Raw genomic sequence first — 15,632 nt, 5'->3', positions numbered from 1 at the left:
CAAAATAACAAAAATGGATGTATCTAAAACTAAAATACATCTAAATACATTCTTTTTTATTCATTTTGATGACAAGTATTTTCGAACGGAGGGAATATATATTATGAGCCTATCTATTCACCGACGCCGAGGTTTGGCTCTCGGGCACCGTGACATTTGATACCTTGTGTGAAAATACTAGACAGACGACACTCCATGCACGATGCATGCATGATTTACAATCAGATGGATGTGAAGCACTTTATTCCCTGATTCAATGGCTGGATGTGGAGCGTCGTTCATGCATCGTCCAATCGTCCAAAAACGTCGTGTGTATAGCAGCTCTCTATCTTATGCGTCCATGCGGTGCTGCGGTCCATCGGTTGAGCAGTATTCGTACGTGTATAAGAGCCTTAATTGATTCGCTGCAGCCTTAATTGCTGAATGTTCTTGGCACAGATTGTCATTCCCTTGCACTTTGTAATTTTCAGAAATTTATACTTCTCACTTCTGTTATGGACTTAGGCTGGTTGTAATGAGGAGTATCATATACTAGTATCATGCATATGATACTGGTGTATGATACTACCTCCCTAATGCATAGTACTCCCTCCGTTTTTATTTACTTCGTATATTAGCTTTGGTTAAAGTTAAACTTTGACAAAGTTTGTAGACAAAAATATTAACATATACAATAAGAAATCAACACCATTAGATTCATTATCGAATGTACTTCCACATAGTATAAATTTGTTATGGTAAATATTTATATTTTCTTCTATAAACTTGGTCAAACTTTAGGAAGTTTGACTTCAGTCAACTCTAATATGTGAAGTAAATAAAAACAGAGGGAGTATCATATATTAGTATGATGTAGTACTTTATTTATTGCCATGCATGACACAAAGTAGCATAGCATTTATTATGATACGGTATCATGATATGATACTACACCCTCTCTTTCTTCATTTAATGCTATGACATCTCATCAAAATTGCCTAGTTGGCATGCATGATACTATCTATGATACTACCATTACGACCAGCCTTAGATCCACAACGGGATAACTACCGTGCAGAAGATAGCCAGACGGCATGGCTGCAAGGGATTGGATAGATATAGGTTGAAAAGAGAGAATAATTAGGGAGAGATTAGATTAATTGTTCCTTTTCCAAAGCTAGATACATGACATCCTTATATAGTGGAAGCTATGGCTCTTGGCCTTTTCCAGCACAATACGGACTCCTAATAAATTAGAATCCTCTGATTCTAAACTTCATAATACAATACTACTCCCTCCGTTCCTAAATACTTGTCTTTCTATGCATTTTAACAAGTGACTACATACGGAGCAAAATGAGTGAATCTACACTCTAAGATATGTCTACATACATCCGTATGTAGTAGTCATTTGAAATGTCTAGAAAGACAAGTATTTGGGAACGGAGGGAGTATCTCCTAAAAGACTCTGCTCCTGTCCTTTTGCTTCCTGATGCATGTCTCTTCCCAATACGTGACCAGCTGCTGCAATATGTCAATGCATTGGCCCTCTTGCCGGCCGGCTCCACTGTACTAGTGTCACAACACTTCACTGTTAGTACCACGCCTCTCTTATACATAGCAACTATATATCATATTTTACACCTATTAGGTAACCAAAATACGACACTGTTGTGTTGGCCTCAAAACTGGACAGACTGTGACTCTTTTGATGTCCTATTTGCTAATGCTTCATATGTGTTGTTTCAGGGAGCTGTCCAATACTTGATTGTAGGTGAATAACGGACTCCTTGATTGAATTTGTCACATCTAAAATTTATGTACAACTATGATGTGATAAAGACTATATCATACATCATTCTCTGTTTGCTCCTGACTCATGTGTTTCAGATGTGATTGCCTCGACTGCTTTGTCTTTAGGTCACATATTCTTATGTACTGTCGTTCCAAAATAGAATTACAATGTTTTTCTTGTTAATTAGTTTGAGTACGGCTACATGTTCTTGAGGCTCTTTTCTCTTGGTACCCTTGTCCTGAACTATGCTTGGACGACCACACATGTAGATAAGATCAGGGAGGGCAGTATTTCAGTTAAGCTGTGAATGCATTGGAAATCTGAATGCATGAGTGTCATTAGCTTTTTCCTTCACGTTTAGATTTGAAGTTTTTGTTACTGTCTCAGTAGTCAGTACTATATTTATAGACCTTTTGCTGGTAGGAAATAGGTTATATTAATTGTTGCGTGCAGACTGTAGTTCCGTTTAGCATGGTCCTAACTTTATGTCTTCCATTCTTACAGAGGTATCCTTAGCATACCAATTAAGCTCATGTTTGTCTCTAGATCATAGCTATACATCACAGAAAATCTTGTTATAACAAGTGGTCCAACCTTACAGCTCTTGTAAATACTAACTAGCCATTCTCTGCTTGGTTCATCTGTCAAACCTGCATTGTATCATTGTAAGGAATTATTAGGACTACTTTGACACTAAACATGGGTTGCACTGAACATGGTCAGTTCATGAAAAAGCTCACTGTGTTAGTAGGATACTTCAAGGATGGTTCCTCTGTAACCCGTTAAAGCTGTTGTGGAGGCCTGTCGAAAGCCTGTACATGGTGCAGTTCACAAGATACAACATTGTGGGGAAAAACCTGGCATGGAGGAGGATATTCCCTTCTGTACCTACAGCCTAACTTCACTGGCGGATCTGCCAAGGCCCAGTGCGACGCCTACATGGTTCATTGGTCAGTTATATTGTGTTCTTTGTAGATACATATACCATACTATGTTGCTTTTTTTTAGCTCCTCTACCTGATCCTTGTTGCCTGCCTTGTTTTTCTACAGATGTCATTGGTAGGATAACCATGGTCTCGGATATCATCCTTATCCATCCATGCATCATAGTGGCTTCGAAAACAAGGCCAGTTATGCTCAAGTATCTGCTATAAGTTATTTGGTTTGTTCACTATGTTCCTTTGTACCCGCTGTTTTTTCTGATGGTTTCTATGACTGACTGCTTGCTTATGTATAAATGTGTAGGGCCAGGAGATCCAGATTACCATGTGATGGTGCTGTTGAATTTGACGTAGACATGGTCCATGCAGTGTGTGAAAAGGAGCCTCTTATTCCTATATTTGTAGGAACCTTACCCAAGACTGTTCATTCTTTTTTAGAAAAGGAGGATGACCCCCGGCCTCTGCATCTGGGAGATGCATACGGCCACTTTATTGATTATTCTCGAGGACCTTACAAAGTATTACAACAATGTGCCTGAATCCACCATCTTGGCAACATATGTCGCTACTCCTATCCAATAGCAATATATGCCGCTACTCCTATCCAATATGATGAAGGGGTGCTAGCTGGGCCACTACCCAAACCACTCACCTAAGCCTAACATCAAAAGCCGGAAGCCGAAACTCATTCGGAAGCCCTAGCCGAGCCACATACCGGGTCTGGGACACAATCCGGTCAGACGCACTCGTGTGTCGTCGTCGCCATCTTCCACAGGTCTTCAGATCATATTGAGGCTTCTACCTTGTCTGGCCACTCTGCCATCGACGTCACCATGACGCCAGACAGCAACCTCCTCCTGCTCGAGTCCAGTACCGCGCATCGGGCGCCGAGTCTCCACTGCACCACGCCGCCGAGATCCGCCGTCATCAATGTGCAGGATGAAGCACCGCTCCACCAAAAAACCGCCCACTGGTCCCTCAAACCCGTGTACGCCTCCAAGAATGACGCCCCCAAGGAGGAAACGACACCAACGCACCACCGTCATCTGATCTACTGATCTAGGGTTTCCCCCGGAGGTAGCGGATAGAGGTCTGGAGCTTCTCCACGGCGAGGCCTTCAAGAAGGTAATGACACGAGAAAGTGTCGCCAACACCGGTCTTGGCATCAAGCCAAGAACTAGGTTTTCACCCGGATCCGCTGAAGGAACCGCCATCCAGCATCGTGTGCACGGGTCGCCGCCGATCTGAGCCGCCGCACATTGAGGTCGCACTGGCCAGATCAGATCTGTCCGGAGGGCAACCCACACATGGCGCCGACCCAACCCAGGCCCTCCATGCCGCCAAGGGCCAGAGGCGCCGGGGCCTCCACCACGCGCAGCCGCCCTGCCACCCACGCGGCCCAGGACGCGGCCCAGGACGGCCAGCACCGCCACATCGCGTCGACGGTGCGCGCCCACCAGATCCGAGCAGAACGCCCCGATCCGCCGTCAAAACGGTCAGCCACCGCTCCTCCACCGCGAGGAAGAGAGGAGGGGACCGCCGCTCCCTGGGGCCGCCGCCCCAGCATCCAGCGCCACCGCGCCATAGAAGAGGCCGGAGGGCCAGATCCATGCCGGCGCACAGCTCCGCGTCGCATGGCGCGCCGTCCAGGGCTGACCAGGAGAGGAAAGGCCCGCCGCCGCCGGCAACCGCACGGGCTTTGCCCGGCGGGGACGCTCGACGGCGGCGAAGGGGAGGGAGCAGGAGGGGGGTGGCGGTGGCGGCGGGGTTAGGTCACCCGAGCCGCCCCCCTGGAGAGCGACGCGGGTGCGAGTCACCAGACCCAAGACTGTTCATGGTAAATACTTTAGCTATTGCTTCTCTGCAATCATGCTGTTTTGATATATCAGTGTTTTTGTAATTCACATGATACGCCGTCTTGGTTTACTGCAGGTGTTAGAGGGCTCAGTGGTAGCTCCGCTTGCCGATGGTATATTCATGAGGATATACCCGATATCAATTCCTTCAGTGCTAGGTCTGTTCTATAGAACGAATATATTCCTGTTCTTTCTTGGTTTTCTTCTTTGCCTGCTCTACATTAATATTTTATCTCTTTATGTTATTAGCATGGGAGACTGAGTTCACTCCTCTCACAGTTTATGCTCCCTCAGGGCAAAATGCCATTTAACCCTCTGTGCATCCAGATCCAATTGTTCAACCGTGCTTCAGCTGGCTCAACTTGGTCCTTTTGACGAAATGGTGAGCTTGCTGCTCTTTAATATTGATCCTTGGTGTAATAAGTCATCACTTTTTTTGTGACTCTTAATGTTGGTTCATGTTCTTTATGCAGAACAAGTGGTTCCACTGTACTGCTATTGTTGACAGAATTATGCCTGATAAGCGTTGGTGGTTTGCTTCGTGTGGCGCATGCCGCAAATCCGCTAGGTTCCTCGGTGACCGGTGCCAATGCTCAGACATTAGCTGCACTTCTGGTGGTGCAGACCTAACGTAAGCATTGTTTCCTTCCCTATTTAATCCACCTATTAATCGCCATGTAGTGACCTGCTCACTTTCTGTTTTTTAGATACTGTGTTGGTGTCATAGCGACCGATGGCACGACGGAGGCTGAGTTTGTCCTCTTTGACAAAGTTGCGACAGGGGCCAGGGAAATCTCTTGTGGCCTTGCTGTGGCAGAGATACCCTGGCCAAGCTACACTTGAGGACGCGGCACGTTTGGCTGCGCTTGACATGACTATCCGACCAGATTCGATCAGCTTGTTGGACAGAAGTCTAAGCTCCTGGTTTCCATAAGAAGAGTCTTTTTTTTTCAAAATTGGAGAATTTGTCTTTCCAGATAAGCATGATAGAAGAGACTTATAATCCTGAGCTACCGTCATCTGTTTTTGGTCTCGCTTCAGCCTCCGATAAATCATCCTCATCCAGTCAGGTTTTGGAGCTGGGTGCCCCTTATGTGGGTAATGCTGTGTCGACCGTAATGAGCCCACCTTGTGGCCTGAGTCTCCATGATGGACATACCTTACCTGCTAGCGGCCAGTCACCCACAATTCAGGTATACTTAATGTAATTGGTTTACCATTCTTTTGTTTGTTTTGTTTCTTTAGTCGTTTGCTTTTTAATTCTAAACTTGTGTATTTTGATCATCAGCCTCACACGCTGACTTTCCACGGTACCGGCTTGCCCTTCACCTCCAGTGGCAGGGTATGTGCCTAAAGCTTTTGTCGGTGCATATATAGCTTACCTATTCCATTCCTATCTTAAAGTGTCGCTGCCATGCAAGTCAACTGCTCATAAATGTGGTCCAAGGCGTTCTCACGGTTCATGCTATTGTGAGCAGCATTTCCTCTTCGCAAGAAACGTTCACAACCCTACTGGTTCATGCTATTGTGAGTGTTTTTTATTGCAGCTCTGCCCATACTACACATTCTACAGTTTCATGGATGAAGCTGAACTCTATTGGTGCTAAAGCATCGATTTTTACATTATAGATTTTCTCCCATGTGCATCTTGACTAGCCTCGGAAGAGCCTGCTCAAGATTTTATAATTTGATTTGATAAGGTTCAGCCCTAATTTTGTGTTACTTATTCAGTTTGAGTTTCACAGATTGCAATAAATATGCTTGATGTGGTTAGCTGTTAGCCAGAATTGATGATCTGAGCATGTACTAACTTTATTATTTAGAAAAAATAGTGATGGTAGATCCCATGCAGGTAGCATGTTATAATGTTTTTGCTTCTGTATCATTTGGGTATATAAATTGTTTGAATGGCAAGTATTATGCAGTATTTGAGAAACCTAGACATATGCTAAATCCGTAAGGTGCTCTCTTATTTTGCAATATTTCTCTGGCCTCCTCTTTTAATTATGAGTGAGGTATCATTGGATTCTTGTGACTATTGATCCTATTTTCTGCAGAATTGGACAATCATGATACACTCGGTTAAAACCTTGTGATGGTGCCCCAACTGATCATGTTTTCACACCTATGATTCAGACAGCATTTGAACTTGCAGGTATTTGTGGAAATGTTTCTCCAGTTATTGGCAGGGGAGCTCGTGAGGCCATCAACTAAGCTGGGTGCTTTATGGCGAGCTTGATCATGGACTGACATGTGATCAAAATATTTAATTCTCTATCAGGTACTCCTCTCTCTTTGACTGCCCCATCTGATCTTGTTTAGACTTTAGAGTCAAGCACTCTGATTTTCAATTGTTAATTGATTGTTTTCCTGAACACAATGTGCCCAATCTGAGAAAGAAGAGCAGATTATAGCGGAAGAATTTGGTGGAGAAGAAGAGCAAGGTGATTTATCTCTCTTGTGAACACAATCAAGTTTAATCTGAGCAATTGGTTAATTGGTGCCTATTTTTAGTAACTTAATATACCTTCTGTATAGAAAGCACAGAAAATGTCACGGGCTGTATTCAGGCTGTTATGTGCTATTCATGATCTGAGAAATATTTCATGTAGTTTTTGAGGTTAAGTGGGCCCGCCTTGTGTTTGATAGTCCATTCTTGGTTGGTGAATACTAGAGGCTGGGGCGCCCCTCGGGGGGGCTCCTTGCCGGTTTGGTGCATTCCAATCACCCCGCATGATTCATATTATGCGATTCGGCTCTGTCCACCTATCATCCAGTCAGTATCTACAAGGTCTTTTACTATTTTTTAGGTAATTCAGAGCAAAAATGTACGGGAAGTGACACTGCTTATGTGCAAGGTACACAATAACCCATATCATGTTGGTATGAAGAAGACACAAGAACCTGATGCACTACATAGCCGATGCAACATACATTACGACAAAGGCATGGAGCATTATCAGTTTTGTACATCAAAACAAACATAGCCTGTTGGTGTTGCGCGTAGATTCCTTTCTTTCTTCTCCACTATAATTTCGTCTTTGCTTTGGCCTCTTTACCTTCCTGTCATCACTGGAATGAAGAGCAGGTTCACCTCGTGTTCAAACTGTCACGTAATCAGTCAAGAAGTTGATCAAGTGTTATCGTTTCCTTTAACGCTCTACCTCTAAATAGTTGGTACATCTAGGTAGATTGATTAAAAAAATGTTCTATGATAATATTGATCATTTGCAAGAAATTGGATGTACCAGTCAATATTGAATATTTCAGAGAAGTTGATGCAGTTGCTGTGTGATTTACTTGCAAGATTTCATTCAGAAAAGTATAGAAATGCAGTTAATAGGTGTGTACTTGCAACTCTTTTCTCTCTGTGTTTACCATGGACAAGAATGAATGAACCACACAGTTTGATAAATCAGCCCACTTGAGTTGGCATGCTAACTTATATGTAATCTCTGGTCAGAATGCAATAGATCATATTTGTAGTGTCATGCTGACTACCACCCACTGATGGCCTGATCTGACAATTTTCTAACCAGTTGTTGTACATGACAAGACCTATGTGATGAATCATAAATCTGAAAGAAATCATAAATGAATCTGAAAGTAGTACTGAATTTTGGGAGCATTGGTTGAAGTGGGAAATTACTCCTATAAATGATAGGACGCTACCTGGCCATCCAGGGCACATGGTGAGGCGCTTAAGGCAGCTTATCCTGGCCATTGATTGTGGTAGAAACAGTGGGTAAATAGTAAATTTGGATTCACCCTGACCGTTGGATGTCTCCTCCTGCCGTTTTCACTTCCTCTTTGGCTGGATTGGTCGATGACAACTGGGGCCGTGTGCGTGTGGGTCCGTATGTTCGCTGCACCGAGTTACCCTGCTCCAAGTGGCTCCTTGATTTCGATTCGGTGCGGTGAAAATATCTGCCCCTCGCACGTCGGCACCAGCCTCCTTGTCTCTGGACGAGTTAACGAATCAGTATCATTAGTCATTTTTTTTGCCATGCAGTATCAACTCTAAGCTTAAATGTTGCAAAACGATCTAACCCATGTATAAACGCGTATTGACAGTGTATCTGACCGCTGGGACCTATATGTCAGAAGTCAAATCTGGTATGTTTTTTTGCAGAAAACACCTTTGTTGTAAATTTAATCGCTCAAAGCCCCGCCGCCTCGACCTCGCTGGCCTCCCCTCGCCGGAGCCCCGTCGCTGGCTCGCCGGAGCAGCAGAGCGGCGGCTGGCTCGCCGGTGCAGCGGCTCGTGTTAGGTGACGAGGGCTAAGGGCGGCCCGGTCGGGCGGTGCGGCAGCGCGGTCGGGCGATGCGGCGGCATGGTGGCCGGAACCATCGCTGGATTCAAACGCCGCCGCCCGTGTCCCTCGTCCCTGAATCCCCGATCCGCTCGAGCTAAACGAGCCAGCGTTGCATGGGCTGCAGCATGGCCCAACCGTGGCCTAGTGAGGCCAACATTTAAAAAAAATATGTGATAACATGTATTTCTTTAATGTACAGTTACTCAAAAATTTGATAACATGTACTAAAAATTATTGTGTAATCGTAATAAATTTTATAATGCATGCTGAACATTTTATAAAATACTATAATTTTAAATACGTGCTCAACTTTTCCCAAAAATGTTCTGAACATTATTTTAAATGCACAAACACTTTATTTACCTTTCAAAGTAATTTTAAAACTTTTGAACTCAACCCAAAGATAATGCAGAGACTAGCAGGTTTATTCTTCAGACCGAATGTAGTGTATGTATATTGATAAAAATCATACACACACATATATATAGACATCGTATATTATAAAATGTTCAATATATACACGATTAAGTTTTTATAATATGACATCGTATATTTAAATAAGATCATTGCATATTTAAAAATGTTCAATATACATATTAAACGATGCGGCAAACATTTTTTTAATTGTACGACGCGATGGACATATAATACTCTTTAGTATCGCATAAAAACCGGAACGGCTCGGAGTTTAAAGACGTATGCACGTACTAGTTTTTTTTCTTTTTTTGCATAGTATACATGTACTAGTTGAGGCAGCCACTAGTTGACGCATAGGATGGCGTGTGGCAGAGGCAGCAAGCGTGCACGGCGAACGACTCGGCGGGATCGATTCGGCGGTCGCGCGATTTTCTACTTTGTAAAAAAAACGAATGGCACAAAGTATAACTAGACCTGCGTGTGCAGTTTAGGCGAGAAGGAGCAGCGGCGCAGCGGCAGCGAGCGTTCTCTTCTAACGGCACCTTGCGGGTTCGAATCCATGCGAGCGCGTTGCCTTATTTTTGAAAAAAGGGTTCTTGTGGCAAGACCTTTTTTTGAAAAAATAAAGGATATATGTGTGATTAAATAAAAAGTAAGGGTTGTTTTTGTAAAAGAGCATGCCACGTCAATCCCTGACACACGGGTCCCAGCGGTCAGATGCGTGGTCAATACGCACTTATATGGCTGTCAGATCGTTTTACAACACTTAGGCTTAGAGTTGGTACTGCATGACCAAAAAAATGACTAATGGTACTGATTACGTGCCGAAGTGTGGTAGTTCCCTGCAATTAACTCTTCTCGACCCGGCTTCTTTCCTCTCTCTCCCGTTCACTTTCCCCTTTTCGACCCACTGTTCCCGCGTGTTCTGCTCGCATCGCCTTCTTCCGCCCCAATCTGCTTGCTTTCACGATGACCTTCGCCGTCGATCATGCGTATGGCTGAGGTTAGATCGTCCACCTTGTTGTTCGGTTCGTCCACGGTTCGATCTCCTCCGTTCTAAACCTTCCTTTTTTCCTTTCCTGCAGATCTAGGTTGCCCTCTGTTTTCTTGACGTGGTATTGATTCTTGAGTAGGTGCCCCTCTTTGCTTTTTCTTCCGGTGTATTTTCGTTTCCTCTGCTTGCATTTCTTGCCTTGCGGCTTACATGTTTGATGAAATTCCTAACTCGCCGGTGCTCTCAGGTTTTACTGAACGTGGTCTGCTGGTGCTCAACTGTGCGTCCTTCTTCCACCGTTCATCGACCGTCTGCTGCTACTCATTCTTAGCAGAGGTTTGTCTCTCGCGCTCTTACGCCTTTTAGGTCTTCTATGGTACCTTTTGGTGTTCCTTTCTGTTAGCAGACTTCTTTTTATAGATCTTTGTGTGTGCCTTTTTTCAAGTAGGTTCTTGTAAATAGAAAAATATTAGCCTTCATGCAAGTCGTCTAAACTGATGACAGTATCGGGTGCCTTATTCACCTAGAAAGGAAGAAGTAGTGCTCTTTTTTACATTGGATATTGTTATTTCTTTTCTGTATATTTGTAATTACTTTCTAGGTTTACACGTTCTTACTTTCTGTATTATTTTGTTTCTACTGCTTTATGGGTTTAGACGTTGTTCTTTTCTTCTTCAGAAATCTCCTTTGCAGATTTTGTATGACGTTTACCTGATTGTTGACCTGATATTCTTTTTGGTTGTCTTTTGGCCTTGTCTGCAAACAGGTCTACCAGGTCCAGAATATCATCTTGGCTCGATCCTGCCCTGTACTGTGCTTAGTGCTCCTATCAAGGTTTGTTTCTTCCCTGTAGAATATATGTATTGCATATATGTGTAATATGTGTCTATGTTTATTTACACTTGTTTTGTTCCTGCGGATTATCTTCGTGGGTTGTGGTTGTGTTTTTTTTTCTTATCATTTTGTTGCGATGCTCTCCAGGATGTGTGTTGTTGTTTACTTCGTCGTTCCTGTTTTAGAGACTCTTGCAGCTCGTTGTGCTTTGCCGACCTTGTTTTACTTGTATGAGGTGACTGAGGACGGCTCTGTTTTGGCTGGGGTAGAGCTTGAGCTTCCTTTGGAAGGCGTCGGCGCGGTGTCACGGAGGCAGTTCTTTTGGAGCACAGCCTGGCGTGGCTGCGTTGGCGCTTACGATCACGCTGCTGTGCAGGCCATCAATTGAGACTACAACTATGAATGCATGATGGCGTATAGGGAATCCATGCGTTCTGCTGTTCTTGTCGCTGTGCATGCTGCTCGGCACGCCGGGAGATTGGAGAGAGAGGTTTCTGTAGGGCCAGGGTTATTTACCTCGCCTCCTGTTGAGCGGGGAACGTTAGATTGGAATTTATCGTGCTCTCAGCTTATGGCATCCATGCGTAATGTGTAGATTTTGTAATTGATTCTTGTACTGAAACTAGGCTGCTTACTGTTTGAGAGCTTTGTATAACGAGATGTGGTTTATAGTGAGATTATTGCGTAGTCGGGTGTGCTGTTCTCTGTACCAAGTATTCTCTTGCTCCCTGCGTCGCTTCTCTGTGTAAAAAAGTTTTCGGTAGGCTCTTCTCTTTGCTTCTTTTTGGGCTTGCAGCAGACAAAGTGAACACACTTTGATTCCTGCCAGGATTTTAGGTGGGCTATTAGTGTAGGTGGGCTGTTAGTTTTGTTTCTCTTTGGGCTTGTGGAAAGCAGACTGAATAGGCCTTGGCTCTTGCTATCTCAACCTTGTTTTTGTAGTGTTTTGGTTTGTCCCATTTCTTTTGTTTTGCTGTTAGATGCTTAGCTTCTTGTTGGATCCATTTGAGGGTGTTTTGATGCCTTTTTAGTTCGGGTTTCCTTCGTTGGTTATTTCTTCCCTTTCGTGTACAGGGATGAAAGTGGTTGGTGGTAAAGCATTTCCAGTGCCCTCTTTATATTATTTTATCCCTTTTATTTGGGTTCTGTTCTTTTAGATTTGTTTCTTACTTTCAGGATTTCAAAAGGTTTTAGTGCTGCTGCGTTGAGTATGGTAGTTCCTTGCTTTAGTCAATGTTTTATGCTCCGGCATGTCCATCTTTAGATTTCTCTAGTTTGTTTGGGTGCTTTCTTGACATTCCAGTGATGTTTGTGCTATGATGTAGGATTTGTAGTCCAGTGATTTTGCTATGACCTCCCTCACGCCTATGTTCTACCGTATACACTATGGATAGCCCTCCTGTTGTTTCTCGCCGCCGCAGGGCCGCTGCTGGGGTGGCTCTTGTGCCTCTTCCTTGTGCCTCTCTTCATAAGAATCCTACGGATAGCCCTCCTGTTGTCCGTCGCCCCCGTAGGGTGGCTGCTGGGGTGCCTCTTGTGTCTCTTCCTCGTCCCTCTCATCGTAAAAATCTTATCTCATCGGCGTTTGTTGGATATATTGCTTCAGGCCTTCCCAAGAGAAAATGTATGACCCTTCTTGTCACTTCTCGGTAGTCCCTTTTTATGTTACCTTATTAATGCCTTTGTTTTCGTGTTATTACTATAGACGATGGTTTCTTCCCTGTTCTTACCTCTGAGGTTACTGCTGCGAATCGAAAGAAACGCAAGCTCATACACGATAGATGGTTTGGTGGTCGTGTGCTAGGTGCTTATTTAGTTCCTTTACTCTTTACTTCCTTAGACTTGTCTTATGTTTATGACGCCGTGTGAGCTTTTGGATTGCTGTATTTCGTACATATGCACCGTTTACTTCTCCCTTAGATCCTTTGTAGGTTGGTTTCACCGATGAGGAGGTTGCTATCTTTAAAGGTAATACATGCGATATCTTGTTTGCGCTGCCTCTGTCTTACCAGAGTCTATTGTCGTATGATTTGATCTAAGGACGTACTTGTTCCATAGCTGGTTATGTAGGCAGGTCTTTCTATGGAGGCCCAGCATATAAGTATTCCCGTTGTAAGTCGAGCTTCTAGTATCAGGAGAGGGCGAAGTCTGAATCTGCAGTAAGCAAAAGGCGGGTTGTCTACAACCTCTGCTGCAAGGGTGGGAAAGTATTTGTTGAGCCTTTCAAAAAACCGCCTCCATTTCTTGTTGACCTTCTAAAATTTGATGGACCCCCACAGAGCAAGGAATTCATTGAAAAATACGACGATATAACTGTTTGTTTGCTTTTACTTCCATGGGGGCGAAAATAGATCGTTCAGTAAATAATGGTGGTGGTCCAAACATTTTTAAAATCTCCGGCGGTATATGTCATCGGATGGGATCTCTTTTGCCACAGGAAGGGAATGCTCCAAAATTTGCAGAGCTGTATGTGTTTCATGGTGGAAATGAGATTGATAATCGAATTCAGGCTTTAAACAAGGAAGATAGAATTCTGGGTGGGTTAGATAAGGATATTGTTAATGGTCTGAAGCTCATGCTTGATGAGCACAATTCTCTTGTAAAAAAATTCCGCATCGCTGAGGAGATCTTGGCTGAGATGAATTTGCTGAAATTTCTATTCGTATAGTTGCTCCTGGCAAAGATGATGGCCCTCAGTTTAATCTTCCTTCCACGGATGAGCTTGCATGCTTAGTTGTTGGTGAATTAACATTGGAAACTCCTAGCCGTGATATAATAATACATGGTAGGGGAACACATTTGCAGCAAATTTCGTCTTTACATCCTGCTTATATGGCTTTACAATACCCTCTACTCTTTCCGTTCGGTGAGCGTGGATTTCAGCTTGGTGTGAAATACATAGCGGTAGATCACGAAGGTTCCAACAAAAGAGAGAAAATGACCATGCAGGATTTTTATTGTTTTTGTTCACACTATAAAGAAGGCCAGCATAACCCTTGTTTGTCTTGTGGTCTGTTGTCTGATCAGGCAGTTGTAGATTCTCGTGTATGCACAGATGAGTCTAGGCTACATTTTATTTTGCTATGCAACGATGATCTGAGAGCTGAGAATTTACAAGGGCTTGTAGATGCGGTTGGAGCGGGCCGCATAGATGGAAGTTCAGTTGGTAAAAAAATATTGCCCTCTTCTTTTACTGGTGGACGCCGTTATATGATCGAAAATTTTCAGGATGTAGTGGCTATCGCCCGTGTGCATGGTTGTCCTGAGCTTTTTACTACTTTCGCATGTAATCCTAAGTGGCCTGAGATAACGGAAGCTCTTTCTGTTGAACCTGGCCAGAGACCACACAATAGGGCTGATATTACTGTTAGGGTGTACCACATGAAACTTAATGAGTACCTTCGGCAAAGTGGTCGCAAGTAATGCAACCTGTTGCTTACTTTCTCTGTGGAGATTTTTTTGGGTTTAACTTGACTACCTTCTCCCAGTTTTGCACACCGTGGAATTTCAAAAAGGGGGCTTACCGCACGCGCATATACTTACTTGGCAAGACAAAGAGAAGCGGGGTGAGGTTAGCCCTTCTTTGATTGATTCGTTTGTGTGTGCACAAATTCCTGATCCCGTGGGAGATCCTCTTGGATATGCCCTCGTTGCTGAGTTCATGATGCATGGGCCATGTGGAAGAAACATCGATTGATGAAGTAGGCTTTCCTGTCTACAGGCGTCCAAATAATGGCCGTTTTATCATGAAAAACAAGACTAGGCTTGATAATAGGCATGTTGTGCCTTATAACATGGCAATGCTAAAGAAATATCAAGCTCATTTAAATGTTGAGTGGTGTAACAAAACACATGTCTTAAAATATCTGTATAAGTATGTTACCAAGGGCCCTGACATGTCAAAAACTCTGTTTAATAGGATAAAAAATTCTGAGGATCCAAATGATAATGGGGTGGATGAAATTGAAGAGTATAGAGCGTGTCGATATGTATGTGCCCATGATTCATTTTGGAGGTGTTATGGGTATGACATACACAGTAAAGAACCTTCTGTAGAAAGACTTGCTGTTCATTTACCAAATAAACATATTGTGCGATTTCGTGCAAGGGCCAACCTTAAGGCTATTGTTAACAATTCTTTGCTGCACAAAACCATGTTAACAGAATGGTTTGTTGCTAATGCTAGATACAAAAGTGCCAGGTCTTTAACATAATGTGATTTTCCCACAAAATGGTCTTGGAATGCACAGAGTAAGGTATGGATGAAAAGAAAACTTGGCAAAAGAATTGGTAGGATTTACTATGTGCATCCTTCTGTTGGTGAACTTTATTATCTTAGAATGCTGCTAATGATTGTAAAAAGCGGAAAGTCCTCGCGAGCGGGGGCTGGCAGCAGGATACGCGCGATGCGCACACACCTTGCCGTTACTGGCGCTCGCTTCTCGCGAGACCCTCTCGGGTGGACCGGCGGACCTCTCAGGAAACCAAAACCTCGCGAGC

The 15,632-nt window shown here is 43.7% G+C and overlaps 1 long non-coding RNA gene across 4 annotated transcripts; it reads left to right on the top strand.

The window, feature by feature from the left end:
• The first annotated feature begins 10,148 nt into the window (after nt 1-10,148).
• On the top strand, nt 10,149-14,704 carry LOC125552705. Of its 4 annotated transcripts, none has more exons than XR_007303752.1 (5): nt 10,149-10,307; nt 10,390-10,433; nt 10,546-10,634; nt 11,065-11,132; nt 14,621-14,704. It is a non-coding gene; the product is annotated as an uncharacterized LOC125552705 (long non-coding RNA). The 4 variants fall into 4 exon arrangements; XR_007303753.1 differs by lacking the exon at nt 14,621-14,704 and adding an exon at nt 11,402-11,841; XR_007303746.1 differs by lacking the exon at nt 14,621-14,704 and adding an exon at nt 11,318-11,841.
• The last annotated feature ends 928 nt before the right edge of the window (nt 14,705-15,632 follow it).

Source organism: Triticum urartu, chromosome 1 (assembly GCF_003073215.2).
Source record: "Triticum urartu cultivar G1812 chromosome 1, Tu2.1, whole genome shotgun sequence".
Taxonomy (NCBI): Eukaryota; Viridiplantae; Streptophyta; class Magnoliopsida; order Poales; family Poaceae; genus Triticum; species Triticum urartu.
The sequence above is the reverse complement of the archived record's forward strand: the minus strand, read 5'-3'. Positions and strand labels throughout refer to the sequence as shown.